This window comes from Anas platyrhynchos, chromosome 1 (genome assembly GCF_047663525.1).
Source record: "Anas platyrhynchos isolate ZD024472 breed Pekin duck chromosome 1, IASCAAS_PekinDuck_T2T, whole genome shotgun sequence".
NCBI classification, from domain to species: Eukaryota; Metazoa; Chordata; class Aves; order Anseriformes; family Anatidae; genus Anas; species Anas platyrhynchos.
Genome location: NC_092587.1, coordinates 112,908,361 through 112,926,706, shown reverse-complemented (window position 1 = coordinate 112,926,706; position 18,346 = coordinate 112,908,361). Strand labels below are relative to the sequence as shown.

Below are 18,346 nucleotides of genomic sequence, written 5' to 3'. Positions count from 1 at the left end.
TGTGCTTATGCACCAGGTGCAGCTGGGGGACAAACTGCAGAGCTATTGGTCAAGAGTATGTGGATGGGAGCCCTGAGGGAAGGGAAGGGAAGGTAGCAGCACTACTCTGTGAGACATATCATTGCAGTAGGCAAGTGTGAGGAGACAGGTGCTAAAGAATCTCACAGTCACTGCAGGATACTTAACAGGCTTATTTGCAATCTGCAGAGTATGGAGCTAAAACAGAAGGTGAAAGAAATCCATATGGGAGCCTTGGTGTTGTAGGGAGTTACAGACTAGACAAGCAGTATCAGAGAAAGGCCCAATTCTTTGAATCCCAACAGAATGAGAATCTACAGCTTTCACCATATCAACGGAACAAAACAGGAGTGGGAGACAGCTATGCCCAGCTGTCTGCTCTGTACACATCCTACCACCAAGCACCACACACAGATATTGGCAGGTACAGAAGACTACTGCTACAAGTGGCAGTAATTGCCACTGATTTACTGTTTCTGTACAACTACATTTTTGCCTTGCTCAAGTAGACAAATAAAAGATTTGCTTTCTTTTTTTTTCTCTAGGGACCTGCAAAGAGATCATAAACTGATTCCAGATACAACTCTAAGATGTCTCTATTCATGCTCCAGAGCTTCCCAGAAATCTACACACTTCTCAGTGGTTTCTAACCATTACTAATTATCCCATAAGTATCTAATAGTCCTTTCCCAACTGTTCAGTAAGTTTGTGTCATGATACGGATTGATGTCCCTTTGCTTTGTTTTCTTATTTCACACAGTCAATCTGAAAAATGCTGGATTATGGATAAAACTTCTATTTACACATAGCAATGCTACATCTGTTATGGAATCTGTTTTGTTTCCAAAACAGAGCATTCAGTAGAAATATTTCTACAGACTATACCAGTTATTTTTGCATGTGATACATGAGAACGCTCACAAGGATCACTGTGAAATTGTATACATCCACAGGTGGATGTTGGTTGCAAGAATATTTTAGTGAAGCTCTTTGCAAGCTTGATGGAAAAATACCAATGACTTCTTACCTTTGAGGGTGGCACCTCTGAATTACCTATCTATTTAAGATCACTATTCTTGTTGCAGAGATATTGAAGTGCAAAAATTTCCAAGACGTGGAATAATTATTTTTCTACATATTCCCACCACCAGGTACCTAGTGACTATCCAGGCCAATTAAAATAAAATTAACCCATACAAGTTAAAGTCAGCACTCACTATCAAGTGACTGTGAAAGGCAAAACACTTTTTAGCATATTAAGAATTTCTAAAACTATAGTGTATCTTATAGCTGACAGAAAAAAAATAGAAAAAAGAAAAAAAAAGTTACAGGAAGAGAGAATATACCCTCCTAAGTGATAACGTAGGATTTCTTTAGAAGACTATGTTCCTTTACACTTGAGAGGAAATTCTTTTGATTACAAAACTATGAATAAGCAAGGATCAGTAAGAATCTAGAAACCATTTAAAGACTCATTTGCTTTCTGCCGAGCACAGGAAAGAAAAAATGATTTTGGCTTGGAGGGGAAGAGAAAACTCAAGGAAGAAAAGAAAAGCAGAAAACTGAAAAATACCATGTCACTAAAGATAAAAGTTTAAGTTTTAGCATCTCATTTATCTCGATAACTTGATAAAGGAATATAACAGATATTTGTTTCCAAATTTAATTTGTACATATTTGTTGATAGGGATGTACCCTTTCAACTTTTTCATAACCTACTGGAGATAAACATCCTTAAAACAGACCCTCCAGCAATTTCAGAAGCCAACCTTCCATCTATAATTAACAGTTGTTTTCTTCTTCCCAGAGTTCTGACCTATCTTCTATATGGATTTCAATAATATTGTTTATTAGGCTCTTTGTTATGTCTAATATGTCAGACAGTCTGTCATAAACAGCTTAAAATGCAATAATCACAAAAAGAAAGTCACTAGATTTATCAATAAGTAAGTACCCAGCCACAGGCAGATTTAAACATGCATTATTTCATCATACTTTCCAAAACAACAAGACTAGCAAGGAGAAACATAAGAACTTGTCAATTATTGTGAGAAACAACTTAACAGATATGATAATACAGTACATTAATTAGTGTTTAAAGCCTGCCAAAGACTTATATGAGCGACAGCTGGTCAGGTTGCCAACTAAAGGTAAGATGAGAAAGAGAGTTATGCACCTGAATGTTATTTTTTCCCTGGTGAAGAGGAAGTTAAGGAGAGATGACTCATTAAGACAATCTGCAATTAGGAACAAACCAGGATTCATAAGAGTAGACTCAAAGACCAGTTTGGGACCTTATGGTGAATCCTACTTTTTACATTTTTTCCATGAGCAGCAGAACTAATGAAACTGATTTCCTAGAGACATGTGTCCTTCTTCTCCTGCTCACAGTCATACTCCTTCATTCATACTCCCTAGCTCTTACATGATGCCCTGCTAATGTCGGAACACAAGGACAAATGTTGATAATATGACTAGAAACTGCATGTGGTCAATTAATTGCAAATGTTTTGCCTATCATGAACATCTGTTAGCAGCTAATTGATTAACAGTGTAGAAATGCTGTGCCCTGCCACAGTGGGGCAATAGTTAGGGTCTATCTCTTGCAGATGGGAAGTTTCACCAAAGTTATGAAATTTTAGTTATCTTAACAACTTGCAGTTATCTTAACAACTTGCAGTTCAACTTGCCCAACCAATTTGAAAGATATTAGAGAAAGGGTTTTGCTGACACATGGATCATACCAGACTTATTTATTTTGGGAAACAGACTAATAAAAATAAATGTTTATTTCTGATGGAATATAGGAATATATATTACTGACACGTTGGGATTCTGACATCTGATTTGCGTATTTGAACAAAGTTCAAGGGAAAGCAGAGGGGGGGTTGGTAGAAATCATTGGTGATCTTTAATTACCTGGTGCAGCAGGTGCTCACCATTCATCTGGCAATGCTTTGAAGTACCAATTTAGGTATCACCTAACTGGTGATATATATTCGCTACTGAATTTTGCCTACTTAGGCATTTGTTGCACACAGTATGATGAGAAAGGCTTATTTGCTGAGGCTTTACTAGCGGAGTCCATCACTGATGTCCAACATCACTTCCCATGAGGGCCTACCATAACAGCAGTATCAGGGCTTGCAGGTAAGGCCTTTGAGCCTTACACCGTCAGGACAACAGCATAAAACCCACAAGGAAAATGTTACTACCACCAAATCTACAGAAAAATCTGTCAAAGAAGCTTAACTGAAAGTGTACAGAGGCATAAGTGGAAAGCGAACTGTGAAGATGCAAGTGAAAAGCCTTTAACAAGGGTTAATTCACCTAAGAAACTGTGCAGCACATTGGACTGTTAACATTTAACTTGTCATTTGTGGAGGTTGCTCAGAGCACTTCAGACTATGAAAGTCAGTAAACAAAACTAAACTCTATTATTGCTTTCTGCAGAATAGTCTGCTTCCTAGCAGCATAAGTCATTGTCAAGTAGTGGATACACAGTGCACCTGCAGCTATAAGAAAGCTATGAACTTTCTCCTCAAGCACTGATTTCAAAGCGACAAAACCACTGGTTTAAGCATCTCACAGAGCATGAATGTTCTAACAGTGGTATAGCTATGGCCAGCTCTATATAATGCCTCTTCAGAGCCTGTCTTTGCCCTGTCAGTCTTGGATTGCTTGGAGAGCTGTGTCTCTGTGTTGTGGTCACAGCTTGGGGCAGCATCTAACTTGTGGTCTGATTGCCAAGTGGCAACAAAGCCCTTAATCCACGAGACATGAAGAAATACAATCTAACGCAAAGAGGCACAAGCTCAAGAAAATTGTTACCTTTTCTCATAAGTGAACCATCCCACCATTCCACAGGAATGTGAACGTGAGTTGTGGACAGGGGATGTAAGAGTACAAAACACTGGCCATGTATTTAATGTTAAACACACGACAGGTGAGTGAGTCTCGTGTGAAAGGTCTGCATGTCTCACCTCTCTTCTCAGATGTATAGGGCTGGATGGGTTTAAACGTGAGACCTGCTGTGGAAAGCTCATTAAAATGCATGTAATATGAAACCATGTCCCTGGCTCATTTATCACAGGTGGAATTATTTGATTTCATCACAGCTGTGTATCTGGTCATATTGCAGAATAAATGAAAACAGATTACTTCAGGCTGTAGTAAAACTGGCTGCTCAGCTCACTTTGGTCACCTGCTAGGATATATGTTGTTTGGTTCTGGCTATATGAAGCAGACAGTCCTCTGGTACATATAACACCTTCATCTATGCAGGTGATGCGATTTTCATGACCAGAACATGCCCCCAGAGCCACTGCAGCTGCAACATGTGCAGACCCAGTGTAGGACACAGACAGTCTCCAATCCAACTCGAAAAAACAGGTGGTCCCAGTAAAGGTCTAGACAGCTAATGTTTCTCTTTATTAAATTCACCTGCATTTATGCCCCAATTAGGTTAGTGGTTTCCTTTGCCAGGTCATTAACACAACTACAATATTTCACTAATGACAAAGAAAATACCTGGAAAGGCTAACAACCTTGGACAATAACTTTCTAGTGAGCAAAGATTTTATGCAGGATAAAGAAGATGTTTTAGATGAACAGGAATGTGAAAATCCTAAAAGATCAGTTAATCTGTGGGAAAGCTAGAGAAGGAAAAAGCAATTATAGAAATCTTTCATAATTTTATAACAAGAAAATATTAAGACAAATACATTTTTTGTATCTGAAACAAAAGGAAAAACAGGCATATTCTGCATACCTTTTCCACCAGCTAACCCTTATGTCTCCATCTTGCAGAATTTTCAGAATGCAAGAGGCATCTGGCAGCTACCAAACACTTCCCTACTGCACTACCTGAGTCTACTAGCTATGCACATCCCTAAACCCACGCCCACTCAGGGTACGTATATCTTGAATAAGTTTTCTCTGTGTCGCAGATCACTTGCGCATAGCATACTGGCCACAAAGCCAGAGAAAATCTGGAGAAACATGTGTAGATTCAGTGTTTGTGCCTCCAACAGTGCCCTTTCTGTATGCACCCTTACTAGAAGATGACCTCTTGCTGCAACTTGTTGCATCAGTTTCTTGTCCACAATGTGATATTCCAAGCAAGCGCATGTGCATAATTCTCACCCAGTACTAGAGGAGAAGGAGGTTGAGAGTCTAGCTCAATTACTTTAAGATGACTGGCTCAAGGTGACATTTCTTATTAAAACCAAAACCTGTGAAGGAAGTCAAAGTAAAGAAATCCTTCCAGCCTATGACCCCTACAATCCCTCATAAGCCTCCATGTAACCCCCAAAAGGGATCCAGTTCTGAGTCCCTTCTTGAACAAGGTGTTGGCCAGGCTGTTATTTCTAATAGAAGGAAAAAAAAGAAAAAGAAAAAAATATATATGTTTTTGTGTGTGAGTGGGACCAGAGAAAAAGATTGCTCTAAGAATGTCAGTCCTGCCCCTCGAAATGGAGACTGACCTTAGATCACTCCAGATTCCTCCACACACCAGCAACACAATATGCCATCCTGGAACACAATTGCCTTGAAAGAAAAATATTGTAAAACAAGAATTTCAGCTGAAATGCTTGAGGGGGAAAAAAGGGATAGCAGCTTCAGAATTGTGTAGGGAAATAGTGGCAAATGCTGGAAACAGCTGTTGTCTTTTGGAAGTATTTTGGTCTGGTTCTGGAGAAACTAGAGCTAGTCCCCAAGCTATCTATCAAAAAGCTGCTTGTACCAGCTACATTCCTCTGGCTGCTATTTCCTCTCACCAGAGCAGAACCAATTGTGCTTGGTTCAGTAGGAAACTGTTCCTCTGCCTCTTGCTGCCACCCGCTTGGGTGTGGACCCCAAAGTCCTCATACGATCTGCAGCAAGCTCTCCCTGCTGGCTTCCTTGTCTCGAGCCTCAGCCGACAGTCATGCTGTCTTCTTCCACCTCACCATGCAGGTGAGAACCCTTTGGCAGGAGGATATTCCAGAGACACTACAGAAGCTCAGGTCTAGTTGTGGCACAGAGGGGAGCAAGCATGCCACTCCAGCCAACACAAATAGACTTGTGGGATGTGGCTCCCTCAGTTCTCCACAGCTTATGGTGTTTTGTGTTTCAAAAGATGGACTGTCCTGTTTCCCATGCCTAGCATCCCTTACACACCGCACAGATAGTGCCACCATAGCTAGGAGGACCCTGCTGGACAGATATTTACCTTTGTACAGTGCATAATAGAAGAGGTGGTTACAGACTACAGAGCATAACAACAGTGTCTATGCTGCATACTGTCAAATTGTCAAGTGACATCAAACTACTGGTGTCATTTACCCCCTGAGCTGCCCCAATAAGGGGATCAGCACAGACCAAATCGGGCTGTTTCTTCTCCTTCATATTTGTACCTGTGTATTTCTTTCTGGCACCATCTCCTGAATGGGGCATAAATAAACTTTTTAAAAAAATAATCCCTTTTAATATCTCCACAAACCGTCTGTGACTCTTGTCCTCAGTTTAGGAGATATCTCTGGCCACAGAGATGTGTGCACAGAGATGTGTGGTCATTTTGTCGTGCACACCATGTACCCTGGCACCCCACAATGTTCCTAACTGGATGCCAGAGTTTCTTTTCTGCTCCGTGCCCAGGCTGGATAGAGCCACTGAACCCACCACCCTTACCATGCATATTCAGTGGGGACCTAAGTATTCCTTGTTCCAAAACTCATCTTCCCCAGTCTAGTGAGACAAACGCGCTGCTTAAAGTCCTTTCCCATTAGGCCCATCAGTACAACTGCATTTACGCCACATTCTCATCCTTCCTTCCCCACTGCAGCCATCCAAACACAATGTCATCCCCTTTTACATTTTGGGAAGTGCTGCAGTGAAATGAATGCACACAGCTTGGACAGCAATACTTCTGAGGTCCTCTCAGCACTTTGATGCCATGGACTGATGGGCTATTTGTCATTTGCTGGCTCACCCAGATAGAAGCTGAGGCAGTAAGATAATGCTGTCCCCTGTGCTTGCTTGTGCTACGGGCTGTGTCCTTTGGCAGTGAACTCTGCAGCCAGGGTGAGTGTGCTGTCATCCCACTGCACGTTGCAACTTGTAAACTCTTTTATGAGAAATCTCTCCGCAGTTGCCTGCCAAGTTACAGGGATAATCAGCAATTCATCACTCACAACAGTCCAGTATATCTATACCCCATCTAACGGTTTCCCATTCTGCTCTGTTTTATTAATCCCTGAGAGTGCATCAAGAATTTGTCTTGGATCCCTTCCCAAACAGGAATGCTGGCTGCCAAGAGGATCTCCTCACATATGGGCCTCCAGTCCCCTTACACTCACACATGCATGTTCCCACATGTCCAATAAATCAAAAAGCTTAGAAAAGAGTGGGTAGATTCTGTTGAGGTTACTGTACACGGCTGCACTTGTTGAAGTTAGAATTACAGATTTATTTTAAAAGCATCTACAGCTGAATTTAAATTTGATTTCCTCTGGCAACAAAGTTAATGGGGCTTTTTTTTCCCCCTCTCACAGAGCTGTAGGCTTCTTAGCCTTAATACTCAGCAAACATGAGATTGATTTCCATGTAAATTGCTTCCTCACTTGCCCTCAAGCTCTCCCTCTGCATCACCTCAGGCATCATTTATTTTTCAACCAGTCCCTTTTAGAGAACTTTGCAGCTCTCAGAAATAAATTAAAAATAAAAATCTTATGTTATAGTGCCCCAAAAACTACTGCACAAGTTATTTCATGGCATTATCTAAGCTGTTAGTAAATTTCTGCATAGAAATATATAACTCCAGACACAGGCAACATCTCCTCTGTCACTGTGAGAAGCAACTTGGAGAAGAAGACTGCACTGTGCAGGTGCTCGTGCTGCATGACATCTACTGTGTTAATGGGCTTTGGTCTGTGAGGCTCTTAGGTTGGTTCTGATGTCTTGGCAAGTCTGGGCTTCATCTCACAGGACAGATTTTTGCAGAACAGTTAGTTAATTTCCCCTTGTTTTACATAATAAGACCAGGTCCACACCAAGCTTTGGTTAGTCTTATTTTTTTGTATTAGTATTGCTTTTATTGTGCAAGGAGATTTTGTGATGGCATTTTTGCCACTTTTGTCTAGGACTAAAGTTTCTTATTCTACATTTACTCCAAAACACACATACACAAAAATCCTAATTAATTCATTTACTCTTGGTAATCAAACTTTATTTAGTAGGTAACTAAGTAGCTGAATAAATTTGAATGATTTCTTTAGGACATTATAGTAGGAAATATTTTCTATACAAAATCTGTTATATTCAAACTTGAGACCAGCAGGAAGTAGTTTCCCTATACCACAAGAATTTTTAAATATAAATAAATAAATAAATAAATAAATAAATAAAAATTCTGTCTATCCTGTGTCAAGACACAGTGAAGAAATAGAAATAAAAATACATAAATAGCAATAATAATAAAAAAGCCATCTGAAGTCATCTTGTGTAGCTTCTGAGTGACTGCAATGTTCTGCTTTTAATGCATTGTATTGTCTTTTTTTTTTTCCTTTAAGTTAGTGTTTGAAATCTTATGGGAAAAAACAAATCTGAATCATCACCTGGATACCCAAAAATAGTTTTCCAGATTGACACAGTCAAATAAGAAGTCTAAAAGTTAATAAGAATTTTGAAAGTTTTTTCAAAAAAAAAAACTAATAAATATATATCTATATATATATCTCCAGGTTACTTTTTGCTAACATATTTGCTTTTGAACATGGTTGGAAAATTTGGGAAAAGCATGAAAATAAGCAAAAATGAAAAAGAAAGGAGTGTTCAATGAATTGATGACAAGTTCTATTCAAGATATGCAAAGCACTACATCTGATTCCATTCTGCATCACATCACATCAATAATCTGCAGCCAAACCCGACAATTTCTACAGAATTCTATGAAGACTATCTTTCTGTGAGAGGTCAGTTGGACTTGAAATGTATAGGAACCAGAAATGTATAGGAACCAGACCAAAAGTGCAAAAAATACAAGATACAAACAGCTGAGCCAGTAAAATGTATCTTTGCTGGTTGAAACTTTTTCAAAAAGATGTCAGAAAAGTATGTTTGTTTCAGCAGTCTTTATACTAGACCAGGAATAATCTGTCCTCCAGACCCAGGCTGAATCTAGCAAATACATATCATATACTCAGTTTAATTTGAGGAAATTCACTTTGTTGTTCATATCTCATCCAGCTGAAATTGAGACAGACAAGTTAGTGCACTGTCCCACATAAAGAGCTTGAATGGCTATTTTAGGTTGATACAGTCAAAACGTGAGTTTATATTGCATGTACACATCCTAATTACAGCGCACATGATTTTAATAAAATACATCTAGTGTTACAGCATATTGTCAAATCCCAAGCCGAAAATTTGGATGCAAATGTCTAATGATCGAACACAGGAATGAATTCACAAGTCCTGTGCCCAGCATTGCAGAAGAAAAAAAAAAATCACCTAGAGCGTGTGCCTCACAAAAATATTCCCTTATCCCCTTTGCAATGAACAGGGAGTGAAGGACGCAAAAATGTTCCTTCCTCTGCTAATTCCTAGAATGTGAAATGACAGTGGAAGATTTTTGCAGCCATGCACCAGGCAGATTTAAAAAAAGAATGTCTGCATGTTTCCCATGGGAAAGAACACACAATTTCTAGTCAGATTGCCAGGCAGCTCCAGGAGTGAGCACAAGCACAGGGTTAGAAAAACAAATTCAAGTAAAATGCAGAGTGAAAAGAAACTGGAAGCAGTTAGAGGAAAATCCTGTCCAAACAGGGAATAGAGGTTGAAAATGTGCTGTACTTTCTGCTTGGTGGCTGTGTGGCAGAATGGCAGCTGCTCTCCTTCACCTCAGCACTGAAATAGGCTGAAGGTGATACAGGACAAATTGGGAACCCCAGGAGTCCGCAGTTGTCAAGTCTTTGCAGCACAAATTAAAAGAAACCACTCATTAAAAATGATTAAAAATTGCAACCAATACTTAAGAAATAATTTTTGTGCCTGGAGTTCTTTCAGGGATATTGTAGTTAACAAAGCCCTGTGGCTGTGACACTGGCACCTGACATGAGAAAATACATGATACCATGCCAATGAGAACAGAGGACAGAATTCAAGCCATTTAGGCATCTCCTGGTATATCACTGCCCAGATAAGATGCATCTTTTATCGCATTCCATGCCTACATCATGGCAAAATGTCTTCATGTTCTTCACAATGAAGTGCCAAGGTTCTCATAGAGTCCTATGGATATTTTGCATGCAAATTCAATAAAAGAATGGATAAAAACAATTAAGATTGAAGACATCTAGGGATTTTCCAGTTTCCTTGGAAAACAAGGTGTATGCAACTATATGGTCGGTCTGCTGGTCACCTCCCTCCAACCACTTCTGAACGTTTCACATGAGATCACTTACATTTAGTAACACTGAGCAACCAAACAGTGCATCTGTGCTGGTCAATCACATTCCTTGCTGAAGAAGGAATTCACAGGCATATGTGATGTATACCTGCTGGGAAGCAGCTTTCATCAGGTTAGACCTGACTCTGTCACTTTGAGGCAGATTTTCTACCATTGAAACTGAACACCTTCAAGCCTAGTGTGCAGAGAGTCTTTTGTCAGCTCTCAACACATTTATACCTACACAATATGTTTTCAGCTTCTAACTACCATAGTATCCTGTGAAAATGCTATTCTGGAAGGCTAGATCAAAATCCTGACATTATTTCTGGCACTTTGAGCTGAAAAATGACAAGAAATTTAACGTTTGCTCCTTAGATGTTTTATATGGGGCCCAGAGGAGACACAGCCTGAGAGTCTGAGAGCTACACAGTACATGTGGCCAATCCACTCCAGAAAGGACGGAAGCTGCTCTGCAACATTTGGCCTCTGGGTCAGGGATTGCTCCCTGGAGCAGCAAAGCAGAGCCATTTTCAGGAGCTGGGCATGGAATAGACATATTGAGACCAGAGTTTACAGCACAAGAAGAATTATGTCTAAGAATGCATTAACCACAGACTGGCAACATAGTCTGGTAACAATCGAATGCTGCAAATGAAGATGATACCCATAAGAGAAGAAAAGGTGAATGGCGTGGTGTGCTAAGACTGAATATCTAGGACAGACTCACTGCGTGCATTTTCTGCTTATCATTTAGCCTTAAGTTTTGCCATCCTCATACTGTTTATAGACTAAATTCACAAACGGAACAAACTATGACAATGAGCTTTTGCAAGAAACGATGATCTGTGCAAGAGCTTAATGAGACAATCAACTCATAAGGTCCCAAAATACACTATTACACAATATGTTGCCAAGTAGTTAAGTCAGTGGCTAGTGAAAGAGAATAACTGGAGGACTCTTTTGCTAATGAAATAAGTTATTATTTCTCCTTTGTATCTCCATATTAATTTATTGAAAGAGATTTCCAGCAGAGATGTCCTCTTGAGCAGGTGTGAGCTAAACATTTTTCTTCCCAGAGTTTGTCCTGGAGGGGAGAAGTGCTGGGATTTGACTCATCTGCCTGAAAAATGATACAAACTTGTATCCCAAAGGATAAATGTTTCCTGCTAGTCTACAATCTGCGTTAATTTACTTGTGACACAAAAAATACAGCAAATATGTAATATCTGCTGGAGTGGTGGTAGGACAAAGCAGGAGACCTGCTGGAATTTACAAATTGTCTGTGACAAGTGAACACAGAACCATGTTTCATAGAAACAGTGAATTGGACACTTGCCTGATTCAGCAAAGAAGCTGTCTTTATAATTTGTCTTTCACCTAAATTCTATGTCCCCTAGTTTTATTTCCAACAAGTTGGCTTTTGATAGACTGATTTTTTTTCTACTTGCTCCAAACTTCATTTCCCTTGAAACAATTTTTTTAATTAGTTTTTATTTATCAGTTGTCAAGTACAAAACCTAATTTGATTCAGCATGAAACCTAGTTGTAGTACAGAACAAAACTGAAGGATTGAATCAATAGCAAAATTTGGTCAGCTGGTCTTCAATTCACATTTAAAGAGAATTTATTTTAAAGTCTGTTGAACATTGAGCTGGCATTTGAACAATGAAAGGAATGCAAGTAAGGTGTCATTTTAAAAAAGAAATTATCAGGACCCCAAATCTCAAATAATAATAACAACAACAAAAGTAATAATAATAATTTTAAGAAGATGTTTGTGCAAGTCAAATTCCTGTAAAGGAAGAGAGGATGGTGGGTAGGGGTAAACGTTTTGAACACACTTTTGACTACTGCCTAAGCTCTCTTTACACAGGTGGCATTTGTCTCCATGGCCTTCCAAGACAAGGGCTAAATACAATCGTATGCAATAACTGGGATCCACACACCTGAAATATCAAGCAAATTGAAATATTTGGTAACATTTTGAGGCTGCTTTTTGTTGCTGGAATGTTGGCAAAGCTGATTAGGAGGACTGACAGTCAGGTGTCCTGTTTGCTCCCAGATTAATCTGGCTCTTTCACTCAGCAATGCAAAGAAGCATTGATTAGAACTCATCTGAAGCCACACAGAGCCCTTAGGTGTTCTTGTTCAATAAGTCTGCTTAGGGGAAAAAAGTGAGTTATTGCACCTTAACCTTGTGTAATACTACTTCTCTTGATGGAAAGAAAGCAGCTCTTCCAAGAGTGGGCTGGGAGAAGAACAGGACCAGCTATGTGATTTTATTTCTTTTTAAAAGCAGTTTTTATAAGCATCTGAGCACAACTTTCTGATTCTTCACTGTATAACAAGGAATATAGTACTTGGCAAATCAAATGGGAAGTACAGTTGGGACTGATTAGAAGTGGTTGAAAGGTTTCTTATTTGGTTTTAGAAAAGCATTGTGAATTATGCCAGCAAATGCCCTATCTTCCCCTCCCCCACCCCCCACCCCCTCCAGTCTCCCTGCCCTCAAAAAAAAAAATAAAATGAACTAATACAACTTTCAGAAAACTGTTAAAATGGTTATGTTTGGTATGAAGAAGGGCTTTATTTAAATTCAAATGAAAACTATTGGTGATTGGACTGATCCTTTAAAATTACATTTTGGGCATCATGAAATTGTAAATAAAGACAAATGACAGCAAGCATTTTTACTGCAGTAAATGAAAAATGTATAGAGAATTGACAGTCTCCGAAAGCTTTGCAAAGTGCAATATCTGGAATTCACCGAGTCTTAAGGAGAAACCAGGAAAGAAAAATAAAATAAATCAGAGAAGAAATAGTAAAACTAAATAGTGGGCAAGGATATTATGCTATACCTAGAAATACTTTCATGAAAAAATCATGTGTGACAGATGAAGCTAAACTACAAGACTACTTAGTACAAATTACAAGCACAGAAGAATTAAGAGTAGCGTGGCACAGATTTTTTAATCAAATAAATGAAGTATGCAACAGCCTGTAAAATCCATTCAATATAAGCCTGATTTAAACTCAGTTTTGATCACTGGAAAGATGACAGTGGACTTCGCATCAGGACACAGACACAGTAATTTGAAATATAAGCTGAGACAGTATTTGAAATGTGTTTTGAATAAGACCAAGAATGACTATCTCTATAGAGTATAGTCTGAACTGTGGTTTTGGAGAGATGAAGAGGGAGTGCCTGTTCAGGTTGCCCTGGTTTCAGCTGGAATAGAGTTAATTTTCTTCACAATGACTGGTACGGTTCTGTCTTTTGGATTTAGGAGGAAAATAATATTGATAACACACTGATGTTTCAGTTGTTGCACAGAGGTGCTTGCAGTAAACCAAGGAATTTTCAGCTTCTTGCACTGCCCTGCCAGTGAGGAGACTGGGGGTGCACAAGGAGCTGGGAGGGGACACAGCCAGGGCAGCCAACCCAAAGGGGCCAGAGGGATGTCCTATGCCTCATGGTGTCATACAGAACAGTTAAATAGGGGAGTTGGGTAGGGGAGCTGCCATTGCTTGGGGACTAGCTCAGCATCAGTGTTCTGGTGGTGAGCAAATGTATTGCATATCACTTCTTTTGTGTATCTTTTCTTTTTTCTTTCTCCATTTTCTTTTCTTTTCAGGTTGAAGTAAAGACAGTTTTGACTGTCTTTACTTCAACCTGAGAGCAGTATTTTTTTTTCCCCAATTCTCTTCCCCACACCACTGCAGAGTAGAGTGAGCAAACAGCACTGTGGTGCTTAGCTGACTGCAAGGTTGAAAGACAACACAGATGCACAACACTGCCAGCACACCTGCCTGCAGTGATGGGTGGGAAGCAGATCCAATGATGTTACTATGAAAGCAAAGCATTCAACAATGACATCACCACCTGCTGGGCAAACATGAATCCATTGCTATGCATAAAATAGAAAGACCATGTGTATTTTAAATTAAAACAGGCAGCAGGGTTACTTTTTGCCTAGTACTGAAGACTTTCAATGGAAGAAAGCTTTTACCAGTTCCCTTAATGGGCAGGCAAGGTGTTAGGGCCTCCAGAAGAAATGAATTCAGGAGGTGATAATGTACTGTGAGAGCTACTGATGTTAACTAAGGAAAAGACAAGTGAGCTTAACAACGATAGTATTAATCTTAGTTTCGAATTGTATTCACTTTTCAAATCATTTACTCACACTGGCACCTCCTGTCTTAAAAATACAGATTGCTGTACTTCTTATTGTTGAAATCCATTTTTCTCTTTTAAGAGGCTCAAGCTTGGCTGTACATATGTCCAGACATTGTAGCAAACTCTGTAAAGACAGATCCCTTTCTATCATCAGTAGAGGTTCTAGCAAAAGCCCTAGGAATCCCTTTCAAAGCAAGCTGTCCTGTTCTATTTGTAAACAATGAAAAAACCTGTATGCACTGAGAGGACTTCTATTAGAAATGCCCTTCATCAAAACCAGATGAATAGCTGCACAGAAGCAGACAGCAGACTGAAAACTTCTTTGAATAAAATGAACATCATAGGCTAGTTTGAGTTCAGTATCAGTAAGAGACTTGAGCAGAAACCTACAGACTCCACTAAATGCCACCAAAACCATTTCTCCCATGAGCTCACGGATTCTTCTGCAAAGATCCAGCACTATGATTGGATGCTCCAGGTACTTCCAACCAGTGCACAAGAGGGATGCAAGAAAAGGTTTATAAATACATGATGCTTTTTTGCCAAAAGCCTTTCCTAGATAGGAGAAGGTAAAGTTCAGAGATATGCCTTAGTGCAAAGTCATGGAATCAAATGGCAGAGTTCATTCAGAACCACAGCTGCTAGGTTCTCACTCTATCAGCTAGTTTTACAGAATATAATTTCCCTTTGTTACAGTTTGTAGAAACAGTTGGTGGCAAATATTGAAAACAAATTGGGTGAACATTCATAATTTTATTAAAATGATGTAACCACATTTTATGCCACTTTAGTAGGAAAATCCTAAAGCAACAGTGAGTTTCATAGAACATTAATTTTTCTAGTGTATGAAATAGCTCTGTCTTTGTTGCATAAAGCTTAAATTGGCAGCATGGGAAAAACATCAGTACAAGGCTTAATGAGAAAGCTGATGCTTTCCAAATGCCTCTCACATTTTCCAACAGTGTTACATGTGGGTTTTCCAGGTTTACATATCTACTAGCAATTTTGTCACTTTATCCCAGTTACTTATACTTGTTTCTCAGTCACTCCTTTTACTTTTTCTCTGTTTACTGTCATACTCTAAGAATGACAGCAGTTTTAACCTTTGACATGGTTAAATCAGCCACTAAATTAGTTGCTACAAATCACTTCCTGCTGCCTTTACTTTATTAGACATATTGACAGTGCAAAATTAACAATTTCACATTAAAAAAGGGATGAGGGAAACACTGAGGTTTCAAACTTAGTCCTTGTGTGTAAGGAAATAACAGAATTGTGGTTTTCTGTTTTACCCTAATTAAGCCTTTCAGTATATATGCATGATGACAAGTACCTGGTCATGTACTCTTTTCTTCCCCATGGGAACCTTACCTCATTTCATGCACAAAATGGATGATAATTGCCCAATGAATTGCTCTACAATTGCTTTTTACTGCTGTAATTCAGTCTGTGGTGCAACCCTAATTTACAGCCCGCCTTACAAAATCAGCATTGGAAGACTAAAGTATTATCTTTCTGATTGATCTGTCAATAGGGCTCGTGACAAATATATGGGAGATTCCTTCCAGCATGGAAAGAAAAAAGAAAAAGAAAAAAAGAAAAAAAGTGCCTTCGGAGCTCTCCAGTGACATTACATAGGCCTTATTCTTCTTCCTTATACCTGGTCAGCTGGAAAAAATAATCTTCTGGAGGTGTTTGTCTCTCTCCACTGACAGAGAGAGAGTTTGCATGATAAGCGTAACTTTTAATATCTTAAAATTAGGCAAGATTTATTGATTTGACCAGCATTATTGTGCTGATTCTGCAGTGCAAGTAGAGAGATGCAGCAACTCTCCAAGGCAACATGCAACCTTTTACAAAAGAAATATTTTTTTCTCTTCAAATTGTCTCCATCCTCCTTCAGCATGCAGCTTTCAGCTTCTGCGAGTGAGGTGAGTTTCTTCCCTACAAAAGTCTTCTCTGCACTTTACAACCCACCAATAAAAATGATCAGGATCACTGATGGTTTAGGAGCTGATTCTTCTACTGTCTCTGCTGAAAGTATTCATTGCCAGACCCTTATAACGCTAAAGTAAGTCATATGCGTACTAAGATGTGAAATTTTAGGTCCTAGCAAACTGCAACACCAGAAACACCTCAGGATGCCAATCATTGATACAGACTTACAGTTCTGCCAAGGCATTTCCTTTCATCAGCATCCCCAGTAAAGGATTTAAACCACTTGCTTTAAATCCACTTACTTAACTTTGTAGTTTGGAGGGCCATGACACTTAGCTGCTGTCACAAATTTATTTCAAACTATTGCCGAGGCAGTACTGGAACAACTGCGGAGTGAGCATTAGAGGTGGCATTACCACTAGCAACAGCTGAAGTGATGCCTTCCCACTGCCTGTGCCCCACACAACCGAAGAGGCAGGGGAGGCAGAAAGAGGGAGAACAGCTAAACCTGGCATCCTGCATTACATAGATAGTAGCTGTCTCTAAGACAAGGATGACAGATTTCTACCTTTATGTCCATCTTGACAATAAATGATAAGGTTATATCTTTTTGTCAGAGGGCATGACTTTGCAAGATAGCAGATTCTTTCATATCCAGTGGTACCATTTGCACTATTCAGTTGATAAAGTCTCATATTAGCATTTGTGCAGGAAAAAAAATAATATATATATATATATATATATGTTTATGTTTATATTTATATTTATATTTATATTTATATTTATATTTATATATATGTTATTATCATGACTTACTTGCTCAGGAAGAGCTTTATAGATGCTGTCTCAAGTTAGTATCATTTGCTTATTGGCTGAAAAACACTGTTGTGCAATGCAGTAAAAATCATAGGTACCTCTTAGGACATGTAAGCCTGGAGGGTAACTAGTGAGCAGATATCGTTCTTGTACTTTACACAAGAGCAAATGCCATCCCATAGGCATTAGTTGATGTGCCTTGAATATTCACAGAAGATGCTGTGAACTCTCTTTTCCTGAAATATTCTCTGCATTTCAGTGAAAGAGCACAAATATTACATCTCTTTGGCTCAAAACACTATTGAACAAGCAACAGAAATACTCTTTATAATAATTCAGTATCCTTTCCTTGCTATTATAATTCTGATTTTAAATGAGAACCATAGTCAGGTGATGTAGTCCTTTGAGATTACCATTTTCAAGCAAAAATGAGTCATTTTTTCCTGTTGCCATTCTTATAAATGACACTTTCTGGAGCAGCCCTATTGCAAAAGATGGGGAAATACATGAACTGTTAACCTTTATATTTGAATGAAAGTTTTAGGCTAATAATAAGTGGTGAAAAAGCTGTATTTGTTCTGTCCATTTAAGAATCAAGATAGTTATATAGGGCATGATAGTACAAACTTGTTTACAGAGCAGGAAAAGCGTCAGAAACAAAGGAAGGAAAATATAACAACTCAGGTTGCAGCTGAGGTCTCATTGAATAACCCACTCAAAAGCACATCAGAAAAACAATGACTTGGTTGATTTCAATGGTAAGAGGATGGGATATGGCCAGACAAAGGTCCAATACAGAGCAGTAAACAAAGGGTCTAAGCTGAATAGAAAATCTGCCAAGTTTATAACAAACCTTGCTGATTTACATGTGCTTTCCACTGTTATTAGACACCTGCATTTGGAGATCTGATTGATCATAAGTACTTGCAGGAGTTGCATATTGTAACATCCATGTTGTTGACCAC

At 39.0% G+C, this 18,346-nt stretch overlaps 1 long non-coding RNA gene across 1 annotated transcript; it reads left to right on the top strand.

Moving 5' to 3' along the window:
* Nucleotides 1–99: 99 nt before the first annotated feature.
* Nucleotides 100–742, top strand: LOC110351698 (uncharacterized). Its single transcript, XR_002399446.3, has 2 exons — nucleotides 100–442; nucleotides 564–742. It is a non-coding gene; the product is annotated as an uncharacterized lncRNA (long non-coding RNA).
* The last annotated feature ends 17,604 nt before the right edge of the window (nucleotides 743–18,346 follow it).